This window comes from Macaca nemestrina, chromosome 11 (assembly GCF_043159975.1).
Source record: "Macaca nemestrina isolate mMacNem1 chromosome 11, mMacNem.hap1, whole genome shotgun sequence".
Classification (NCBI taxonomy): Eukaryota; Metazoa; Chordata; class Mammalia; order Primates; family Cercopithecidae; genus Macaca; species Macaca nemestrina.
This window is the reverse complement of record NC_092135.1, coordinates 74,538,362-74,550,196: the sequence shown is the minus strand read 5'-3', so window position 1 is coordinate 74,550,196 and position 11,835 is coordinate 74,538,362. Positions and strand designations below refer to the sequence as shown.

The 11,835-nt window shown below is 40.6% G+C and overlaps 1 pseudogene; it reads left to right on the top strand.

Moving 5' to 3' along the window:
• The first annotated feature begins 702 nt into the window (after window positions 1-702).
• Window positions 703-10,141, top strand: LOC105483355 (uncharacterized; annotated as a pseudogene).
• Window positions 10,142-11,835: the final 1,694 nt, after the last annotated feature.

Here is an 11,835-nt window from a genome sequence, read left to right as displayed (position 1 = left end):
TTTCTGAATGGGAGAGAACACACATATGTGATGGAGGCAATCTAGAGAGAGGCGCACTTCCCAGAGGCTGTTTTAAACAGTGACAGATTACAAAATCCTAATGTGATATGTTGGAGCATGAAATACACACACACACACACACGCACGCACACTTGCTTGTGAAAAATCCTGCTGAAATCTTTAAAAAGCCGAAGTTTAGAAGAACACGTGCTATGGATGCACCAACAGTAATTTCAAAATCACTCTGCTTGAGTCCACTCCTCACCTCTTTTATCACTTTGACACACTCTTTAGGAAATAACAGAGAAAGAGAAATATGAAACTGAAGACAGAAAATTTAATTATAAAACAAAGCCACCCACCTTGCTTTCAGGGTCAGGAGATACAATAGCCTTCTTTTGCAGCAAGAATGAACTTAACACCCGTGTGTTAAATGATCACTTATCTATTTAAAAGAAAAGGAAATGTTTTTTTTAAAAGAAAGCTATCTCTCAGTCCTTCTCACCGCAAGTCTTACCAAAAAATAAAATAAAAGCAGTGTACTGTGGCTCTCTGGCACAAGGCACAAGGCAGAAAGCCGAGTCCTTAAGTCACTATTCCCCTGTTTCGCAAAACAAAATAAAACCAAAAGCCAACAGCAAAAGGTGTTTGGCAGGTGGGAAAGGGTCTTAAAACACCTTGTGCCCTCCTGGGTCCCTCCCAATGCCTTCAGTGTGGGCTGTGGAAGCAACACCGCTCAACACCAATGTCACCATCGGCTGTTTAAATGCCACAAAAGTACACTTAGAAATGAGAGGAAAGTGGGGCCAGGCGCGGTGACTGACATGGATATGTACAGCCAGCCTCACTGCCACTAGAACAGCCTTAAATGCCCACACAAGGAGAATAAAAAGAAAAGCACATTTTGCAATAGAATGAATACTTTTTTTTCTTTCTTTTTTTTTTTTTTTTTTTTTTTTTTTTTTATTGAGACCGCGGAAAGTCACATGACCCTGCATGTAGCCTTTTAGGAAAGCAACCGAAATGGTAAAGCCAGGAGCGGGGGCTGCCTGCTTCCTCCTGCAGCCTTTCAGCCCGTCCTGTCGCGCGTCCACATTCTTCTGGGCGCATCTGTGGAGCTATTAAGTGGGATAATCCCTCTGGCCTTTGATACATTTCTGGACATGATTATTTCATTACTCGCAGTATATCAGTAGGATCATAATAAAAAGGACTTCTGACAACCTGCCAAGAGTTTTGTGGCCTTGTAAACACAAAAGTGCTCTAATAAAATTTTATTAAGTGTTAAAAAGTCATAAAAAGTGAAATAACATAAACTACAAAATTTACTGTCCTCAGCAAATGCTGAAAATATCTTCCACAGTAAAATTAAATTAGCATGTAATAGACAGAGAAGCAGTGTGGAGTGGATTTAAAAGAGGATCCAGGGAAAATGACACTGTAACCCAATCAGGGTCACGGGGATTTAATTCGGATTTTCCCCCCTAAATGTGGATAAATGTGCTGATTACAGACGAGAGCTTGGGGGTTACTGGAGTCTCACACATTGTCAATACTTCGGAAGGAATAATATATTGCAGATTGTAACCAGCACGGGGAGCCGGCGAAAGGCAGGGTGTCCACTAGAGCGCGCTGAGAGACCGGGAATCCCCGCAAGGGCGCCCGCGCCCGCGCCCGCGCCGCCCGCCGCCCGCTACCGCGCGCACGCCGCGCCCTCGCCCCGCTCCAAATCATATTTACAGTTAAGTTTTTTTTTTTTTCCGCTCTCGCCCGTGACATTTTCTCCAAATCGGAAGAAAATGAAGTATAAGTGGAGCTTTGCCGCAGGCAGCCCTCGGTCTCCGCTTTCAGATTCGGGGTCCGGGAGCAGAGCTCCCTGCCCGCCGCGGTGCTAAACTCGGGGTACAGTGTGTGGCCCTCAGCGAGCGCCCTGGGACTGATCGCCCCGCCGAAGGATGCCGAGGAGCCGGCAAGGCCGGCGTCCGGCTCTGCGTGGGGCGCGGGTGCGATCCAAAGGCCGCGGGCCACCGGCCTCGCCGCGGGTTCAAGTGCGTCCGGGTTTGGACGCCGCGGCTCCAGGAGTGTGCTCTCTCTCCTGCCCATCCCCTCCCCGGAGTTCAGCGTATCCGCGGCTCCGGGGACCCCTCTTCCCGGCCCTCCCAGCCGCGCGGCCGCCCGCCTCGGGCCCGACCCAACGCGCCTGTCTCCGGTTCCTGGCCAAGGCGCGAGGACGCGGGCGGGCACCGGGTTCCCACTTCTCCCAGGCCACGATCCCGGCCCACGCACGAGGCTCCCGCGCCCATCGTGGAGGCTCCGCCTGGAAAAGAAGTTCGACTTCCTCTCCAAGCTGCTCCGAGGGGAATCGGAAATCGGCAGGAAATGACCAGAACTGCCAGCCTGCGCCTTTGCAGCCGGCCCTCGCTTTTCTGAAGACGAGCAGCTCCCACCAAAGTCTTGCCTCCCCCTACCCCGAAAGCCCCGCTCAGGTTTGTAAAGAGGGGTGCGAGATCTGAAAAGTATTTGTCTTCTAGGGAGAGAGATGTTGGTAAGGGGCCCAGTGAAAGACGGGTCCTTTTTAGCTCATCAACCCACCACGTCTTGCTTTGCAGCTCCAAAATGATGCCAGCGCAGCTGTCCTGAGAGGGTCAATATTAATGCGTTAAGTGGAATGGGAAATAAATGGACAGTGGCACATTTCGTGGCATCATTTTTATAAGGGGGATGTCCAAAGTTTTAAGCTGCATTTAAGAATTAGCCACATCTTGCCAGAAAGTTAATATTTTTTGATAAACTCGTTAATAAAGCCTAGAAGAGGTAAGTTAAAGTTAGTTACCACGTAGATCCTCCAGTCACTTGTAGAAACTTGCACAGGTTACTAAGATGAGGACTACTTGTATTTTTAATTTTCTAGACTAAGTGCAAAGGCATTGAGTTTTGAGGTGGCAAGGTTAATGTTCAAGGACAAATGGAACAGCCAAGGATCTCTTGAAAAGCATTCACTTGCTATTAATACGTAAGCCTGAAATAAATAGAATTAATTTACAGTGGGAATTATATGCCCATGTTTTAGACTTTTTTGTTATATTAGCTATATGAAAAGGGATGCTCTTTAGTGATTTAAAAAAAAAAAAACCACCTGTTTGTTGTCATTTGCAATTTGAAATAGCCGACAGCAGTAAGGCTAGCTAAAAAAGCTAAGAAGTCAACTTCAGTGTGGTTTGACATTTACTATCAAAGCTTTGAACGCTAAGAAAAACAGAATTTAAAAGAATGCATATAAATAATAAAATTTCATTGTGACTCAATGTCCCTGCTCCTGGAGAAGGGACAGATGACACTCAGTGACTGACTTGGAACCATTCCCCCTGCAGATGCATTTGTGGATACGGTGGGTCAGGGCTGCCTCTGAGTATGTACAGCAAGTGCTTATGAACTTAAAGAAACAAATGTTTTACTATCTAGGATTTTCTCAATAGTTTACTCTTAAAAGTTTTGCATGTAGAAATGTAGGATAAATATTTCTTCGAAAGGAAAAGTTTTGAAAGGAAACTTTATACTTGTATTATTTTTTTTCTGTGTTCACATTTCAAAGTTCATCTGTCTTTCAAAAAACATTTTCATAAATATTAAAACACTGCAACTATTATTTTTAATTCTTTTGAGCACCACGTTTGCTGTAAGTAGTTTTTAAAGTAAGATTAATATAATCCTGTTTAAGGAGTTTAATAGAGAGAACAGGATTTCCAAGCCTGTAAATGCAGTCTATATAAAATAGTGAGATCAAAGCTTTTTGTTAAGAAACTTGAGAATGTATACATTTTAAATGAAGATAGAAACACGTTTTAAAAGTATTTTTTCCACACCATTTCCCTCCCCGCCAAAAGAATTCAGAGACTATATTCCATAGTCTAAAAATGGCATAATCAGATGTAAAAATTATTACCATAATATATAGTTCTCTCAAGATGGTGGATACTTTTTAATATATTATGAAGAAAGAGTTATATTCTCAGCCTACTATAGGTTTGAGGGAATGGAAAAGACGTTTCCAAACACATTTTACTCCTGAAATCTATGAGACTATTAAGCTGTGCAGGTAATTGTATTCTAAGTGGTAAAAGTATTTTTCCAACTGCTTTTTAAACTTTGAAAATTTTATATGTATTTTAATTAGCACTTTTATTTTAAATGTTCCAAATATTTAGCTATATCAGCTATGTGATAAAAATTATTGGAATTTGTTCCCTACTACTTTCTGCATAAACAATTGAAAATATTTTATACTAATCTTTTTATATACATGGGATAAATTTGAACATCTGTCTTGTTGGTGTAAAAAACAATCCAAATTCATTTCTTTCTTGAAAACTTGGCATCGATCTTCATCTTATTTTTTTTATGCACACAATTTGGACATGCCAGTTTGTAGGCAAGTTTTAAGACAGTGCAAAGTTTTATGTGGAAGAATGTATATTAAGGTATGAAATAGCTAATAGCCAAAATTAAATCAGGAGCTGTGGCATTCACTCCTTTGGATGATGATTTTAAAGGTAGTTTTGCACTCAGGAAGGATTTTCTTATGCTCTGTATTTATGAATATCTAAATTATCCTGCCTTGCAACTTCAAAACTCAATAACCAAATACCAAATTTATGTATTTTCAATGTGACTAAGGCTAGGAATATGAGAAGCAGATTGGTTTTATGAAAGAAGGCAAGCATTTACAATTATATTTTAAAATATAATCCTAATTTCAGTTTCTGACAGAAATCTTGTGGTCAGCTCATCAGTTTTTCAGATCAGTTTCTAAATAGCATGTAAAAACTACCTTTTCCACATCAGAAGTTCATATTTAGGTTTCCTTAACTGCAAAATCACTTTAAAAGAGAGTGTTTTATGTGAAGGACCATTTCATGTGTTGGTTCCATCGATTACATATGAATGTATAAAAATCTTGTTTAAAGACCAGTAAAAGTGAGGAAATTCCAAGTCAGGCTAGCTAATTCCATTCATAATTCATCCCGAGTACCTGACTGAGGAAACTTGCAAACAGTTTATAGCTATACATACAAAATAAGTTGACTTGCTTTGTAAGCTGGAAGCAGAGTTAAGTTTGATCTCCCTGCTTGGAAAGTCGTAAATTAATAAAATTATGGAATATGGTTAAGCTTTTCTGTTTCCCAGGAATTTTCCAATATCAATGCTTTTTGGATTTTTGCATTTTGAAAATGTAAGCATGGAAAGGCAACTTTTTTGTGCTGAGATGAAGTTAACTTTCACCCATCCATTTCCTTCCCACTTACACATTTGTTCAGTAATTCTTCAAGTGCTGGGGGACAGAGGCCCTGCCTTGAGAAAATAGCATATGCCATTTCTCTGCTCCCTTCAGCCATCCCCACCCCCAGCCCTCCCTTTATTCCAAGCCAGTTGGACAAGTATTTAGTATTGACACATGTTTCAAACTGCTACATCCACAGCCCTAGGTAGTTTTGGGGATTGGCAGGAAATCCATCTAGACTTTGCCTTCTGAGCTGGGAAAAGCTACTGGAAACTCCTATGCCTTGATACTGGGGCACTTCTAGGCTGTCTTTCCAATTTTAAGCAATCCATCAGTTGTTTTCTAAGACTGCACTGTATACTGATGCTTTCTCTTAGTTTTGATGTTCAGAAGCTTTTTTAAACATGTTCATAGATTTCTTAAACATTCTAAGTAACTGTAATTTTAAACTAGACTAATTTTAAGGTTGAAAACTGTCCCAGAGAGAGTACTTACATAGTAACTTCAATCTGATGTGAACTCGAATGACTTTTAAAAAATAAGATGTTGAAAATGTGGGTTTCCGGTGGAAAAGGCTGCCATCTACTTAGAGTAGGATCCTTAGGACCAGTTAATATCCAGCAGACACGCTTCAATAAACTGGAACAAACCTGATGTGGAATTACTGACTCCCTGTTTTCCTGAATGTAGGTCATTTTGTGTCCTTACAATTTAACGTTTAAAGAGATTTCCTGTCTTTGAAGTACAACAGTTTGTCACCTGCTTGGCTAGCTGCCTTAACAGTTGGGGCTCCTTTCCTACTTTGAAAGACTTAGTGACTCCATGTTCCCTAACTAGAGTTTCCCAGCTCACTGAATGCATGCTGCCTGCAGGTCTGGCACTCTCCTCTACAAGTTAGTGCCTGCAGATCCCCTGTTCCAAGCTTCATTTCTCTAGGTCAAAGAGCCTAAAAGAAAAGCCCGGAGCCATACACTCCTCTGGTTGAAGCCATAAAGAGGTAAGCTTTCATAATGTAGAGCCATATATCAAAATTCATAGCTTTTTAGAACCAGACTAACTAGTGCTCAGGCATTAGAGTCTCGGGCTAGAGCAAAACACAGCAACTGGTGCCAAATGTATGCTAGCGGCTGAAACCCATTTAAGTAATAAACAAACAAATGTTCTTTTAAGAATGTGGTGTTATTTTTACTTAAGAATGCATATGACTTTATCAACCCTTATAATATGTGATATTGATCCTGCAGTTCAATATTTCCAGTGAAAATTTGCCTGTTCAAAAAGAAAACATTCACAAATGAGCAGTGTGTTAGAAGACAACTGAACTGCTTCTAGGAATGGTGGGTATGCTAATATTTACCAAATGATACAACATGTGCATGCCAAAGCTCTTTGTAAACTATAACACACCTCCAAATGAAAGCTATTTGCATATATTTCAATCAACTTGTCTGCCTTTACCACATCCACCAACTAATCCTTATGCTCCCACTGCAAAGACTCTCCTCTTTTTGGAGAAGAACACCAATTGTTTGAAACCCTGGACTTGCCAACAATCTTAAGGCATCTTCATAGTATCCTTCCTTAAGAGTGCTTTCATCTTAATATTAAGTAAACATTTAGAAGTTTATGAACTTTGGGGACTTTCTTTTCAGATAACTGAACACGTGTATATAAAATTACAATATTCTGATAAGTGAGGGGAAGAAAATAAAAATAGGTTTCAATACAGTTATGGCTTAAGATCTTGATGAAATCGAGAGCAAAGTAGAAATCAAGTGCATCGAATGAAGAAGGGTCAGACTGAATTCTGTTTGTAATTTTTTCATATGAACTGAAATGCAGTTTTTCTGACTATATGTTTTATTTTATAAATATTAATCACTTTGATTCATTTAATTTCTCTGGAAGAAACTGTAGCTTTTGTAACAGAGTCTGCTCTACCGGGTTGTGTATGGGCACCTACCAGTTTGCTTTCTAGTCAGTATCATGTGAATTGTCTGCAGAAAATGCCCTTAGCAAACACCTTCAAAAAGCACCCATTCCAAGAGCACACCTCTTGTGTCTCTCACGAAGCAAGTGGTACTATGTCTAGCCAAGGAGGCAGACTCAAATTCATGCATTCATCTCAGGTTTTTTGGTGACCACCTTCCTAGGTCCTGCTCTTGGCAACTGTAAGCCAAGTGTACATAAGTATCAGAATGGATTCTCTAGGTACCAAGTGAAAATTCTATCTCTAGTCACATGCTCCTGCACCCTTCATGTGGGAAAAATATTCCAGTCTTTCCTTGATTACATCACAGATGATACGAGAACAGGACACAGGGGACAGGGAACTGCTGAACAGCTGGGTATCTCTGGAAACTTGGAGCACTTAAAAACACTTTGAGGCCATGCAGCTGCTCTTTTTTTTTAATTGTCTTCAGTGAAACTCCAAAACCCCAATAATATCTACCTTAAAAGCATCAGGAGTATTTTAATTGGGCAATAACCATCCATATTTTCCTTCTGATAAATTAAAAGGAATTAAGAATGAAATTTTATGATGATTATAAAGTGTATTACTGACCCAAGGGACAAGAACAATTGTGAAAAATATGTCCTACATATTTGGCATGAATATGAATTTAGACTTTAAACCATTCAACTTAAATGCTCAAGCATCTTATTAAAGCTTATAAAATAATATTCACATAATGATAACAGAGTAACTTATAATCATGATTGATATTATAGCATCAATATTGCAGCAGGCTTTGTGCCAAATACTGAAATTGACTTGGTCTTTGCCTGTTGGACTTAGAATAAAAATAAATACATTATTAAAAAGATGAAACATGGTAAAAGATTTTGTGCATTTGAGATTTTTTTTTCTTTCTCCGATTAAAATTACTAACAATGAAAAGGAAAAGTGATTTTTGAAAAACCTGGAAAACCTAATGAGTTGGAATTGTACTACTAAATGTTGGAAGAAGATCTGATCAAAATTAAACTTTAATAGCCAGCAGCCGTTTGAGGACAAGTTCACCTTACATGAATCCGGGTCATCATTTGAGGGTAACCCACCAAGCTTAGCCTAGCGGTGGCCAGGCCCTAAAATAGGAGTCGTCTTGGAGAGCAAGAACATTTCTGTATTTGAGTTAATGCTACCCACCAGCAATCAAGATCAATTAACTCTTGTAGTAAACTTTTTTAATGAATTGGAGATGACTACAGAAATTGCCAAAGACAATATGGGCAAAAATGGATGGGCTAAGTGAAGGGGCTGCCTATATCAGCATTTACTTAGGCCTGGCCCCACAAAGCCCTAGCAGTTGCCATTCAGACACTTGCATGTTAACAACATTAAGACCTTTAGAGTGTATATTTAACTGTATTTTCTTCCACATAGGTATTGGCACTTTTTAGCATGACCTACCTTTTGTGTGTCATGCTAAAAAGTGTATATAACTAATAGAACACACACATTTAACTTATTATGGGCTTGGGTTTCCTGGGTTTCAGCTTCAGTGTATGTCCCCTGGCAGGTTTCTTAACTGGTCTGAGCGTAAGTTTCCTCATTTATAAAACAAAGGCAGTAAGTGGTGCCTTTCTGCAATATTAAAATTAGTATTAAATGGAATAATGTTCACAAAATATCTGGAACAGTTTGCCGTCAGTAAATATCTATTACTATAGTTGCAAGGGAAAACAAGATTGAATCTTTGTTCTCAGTTTCTATAATATAAAATTTTAGAGTTTTTGTTTTGTTTTTTTTTTTTTTTTTTTTGTTTTTTTTTTTTTTTTGAGACGGAGTCTCGCTCTGTCGCCCAGGCTGGAGTGCAGTGGCGCGATTTCGGCTCACTGCAAGCTCCGCCTCCCGGATTCACGCCATTCTCCTGCCTCAGACTCCCAAGTAGCTGGGACTACAGGCGCCGCCACCAAGCCCGGCTAGTTTTTTGTATTTTTTAGTAGAGACGGGGTTTCACCATGTTAGCCAGGATGGTCTCGATCTCCTGACCTCGTGATCCACCCGTCTCGGCCTCCCAAAGTGCTGGGATTACAGGGTTGAGCCACCGCGCCCGGCCTTAGAGATTGTTTAAAGAGAGAGAGCATCTAAATGAACAGTTTCAATAGCATCTTGTTCATATTCAGAAATACAGCCCTGAACTCAAACTTGAAACTTTAGTGTTAGCCAACCTCCCCTCCTCCCATCACCACCTGAAGGAAAATATCTTTGTGTAGCACAGAAGAACTTAATTCTAATTCCTTTTTTTTTTTTATTTTAAGACAGGGTCTCACTGTGCCATCACCCAGGCTGGAGTGTGGTGGCACCATCATGGTTCACTACAGCCTTGAATTCCTGAGCTCAAGTGATCCTCCCACCTCAACCTCCTGAGTAGCTGGAACTGCAGGTGTGAGCCACCATGCCTGGCTGATTTATCTTTTTAAATTTTTTTATAAAGACTGGGTCTCAACTATATTGCCCAGCCTGGAAAAGAACTTCTTTCCCTCCAGGTGATACCTTTTCCAGACAAGTCAGCTTAAAAACTGACCCAAGGGCCCTGAAGTACACAATTTCCTTGGAGAAAGAAAGAAATAAGGGAAAAGGACTTGCGGACTTGCTGATTCATTTTGGGGCCTGTGGGTAACATCAGAATGGCAAAGCACTTGGGGCTTTTTTCTAATTTGTATTTTTTTAATCTTCTGAGAAGTGACTTTCATATGCCAAGATTCATTCCATGATTAGTTTTTGTGACCAAGTTATGAACTCTTTTGAATATGGGGACCTAGAATAGAAATGCTAACCTACCTGTAAGGAGAACTTTGTGATTGGCATCCCCATCATGCTGTAACTGACACAAAATAAACTTAGGGTTATTGCTGCATAGTGTGACTTTAATGCATAAGCATATTGTAACATCTGACAAACTGCTTGATCTAGATCAGCAATGTGTAACCCATTCATTGTTGTCACTCTCAACAAGGCCTTATAGTCAAACATCATCACTCTCACTAAAGAGAGAGTTTACTGAAACACACTGAGATTTTGAAACTGGAGTCAAGAGGTAGCACACTGTTTTATGTTGATCCACTTAATGGTCCTTGACAGCCAATAAAAAGACACTGTAAGAATACATGAATGCAGTAATTAATAGGTCTATTGATAATATTTTCAACACCAGGTAGGGAGGGAGAGAGGGAAGAGGAGGGAAGGAGGAAAGGGAGGAAGTGAGGAAGTGAGGAAGGGAGGGAGGGGGAGAGGGAAGGAGGGAGGGGGAGAGGGAAGGAGGGAGGGGGAGAGGGAAGAAGGGAGGGGAAGAGGGAGGGAGGGAGGAAGGGAATTCTCTGACATCTTACTCCAGAAATAGAGCTGTTTTTGTATATTTTACTCCATTATTTTGGATCTCAATACTGACCATACTGAGGTTTTTGGTCATTTACACAGTTGGCCAAATTTCACTGAAGTTTGTTTTTCAGATTCTACTAGGTGTTTTCATGGGGCAGTTGCCTAATTTTTTACTATATTTAAGATTTGTCCTTACCTTTTGGATATTCTTCCTTTGTTCTTCACAAATGCTCAACTCTCTTAGAGGGTCTTCTGATTTTTTTTGGCATGGGGTCACTCAACTAAATTATAGCTAGATAATAACTCTAAAGCCTAGTTCTCCTGGCTTTTCCTGCTGAACTACTTATGTCCAGATGTTCTCATTTATAAAGTGTGAGTCTTTGAAGAGTCAGTCTAAGATTGCAAACTGCAAGGTTATATTCAGTACTCTGGACCTAAATTATTTGGTACATTTGGAAGAACCTGGTAAGTAGGGAGGAGGTGGGTGGGGTGTGGAGTCTTTGTTAGTAAGGAAAGAACATTCTGCTTGAGGTACTAAGGTATCAGATTATTCAGTAAGAGCTAAATTGTGTGGTGTGCACCTTAGTGCTTTAGGAGATCAAAGGAAAGAAATACCAATGAGGACAGAAAGAATTCTCCAGAGGAAGTAGACTGCAACTGTATTTGTGAAGGATGAGTGGGTGTGGATGGATGAAAAGAACGTTTTCGGTAAGGGGACATGGTGGGTGAAATGCTGAGGCAGGGATGGGCTCAGTGTTCCCAGAGCTATAAGCACCCCAGGAAAATTTCACTTGTACTCTATGTGCTTACTATTTTTGTCTGTCCAGAGTGAATCAGTTCTCCCAGGGACAGATTTGACAGTCTGCACACATTGAAATCTATTTCATTTTAACTTTTCTTCTTGCTTCTCTCAAATCTGGCTAAACTACTATTCTGGTCATGTCATGTTCCTGCTTCAGACCCCTCTATGGCTCCCTGTTGCTCAGTCTCCTGAAGATTTCATGCCAGACCTTTGCACCTACCCCCCACCCCCTGCCACCTTGAGCTTTATTTAACATCTGGACCCTTCTCACTTCTTGCGTCCCAGCTCCAGCCACCTGGAACTGGCACCCGCCATATTCTCTCTTGCCTCTGGCCCCTCACATAAAGCTCAGGTGTTGGTTTAAACATCACTTCCACAGGAAGACCGGACTAAGCTCCCCTGCTATTCCCTCTCACCCCTGCAGTGAGC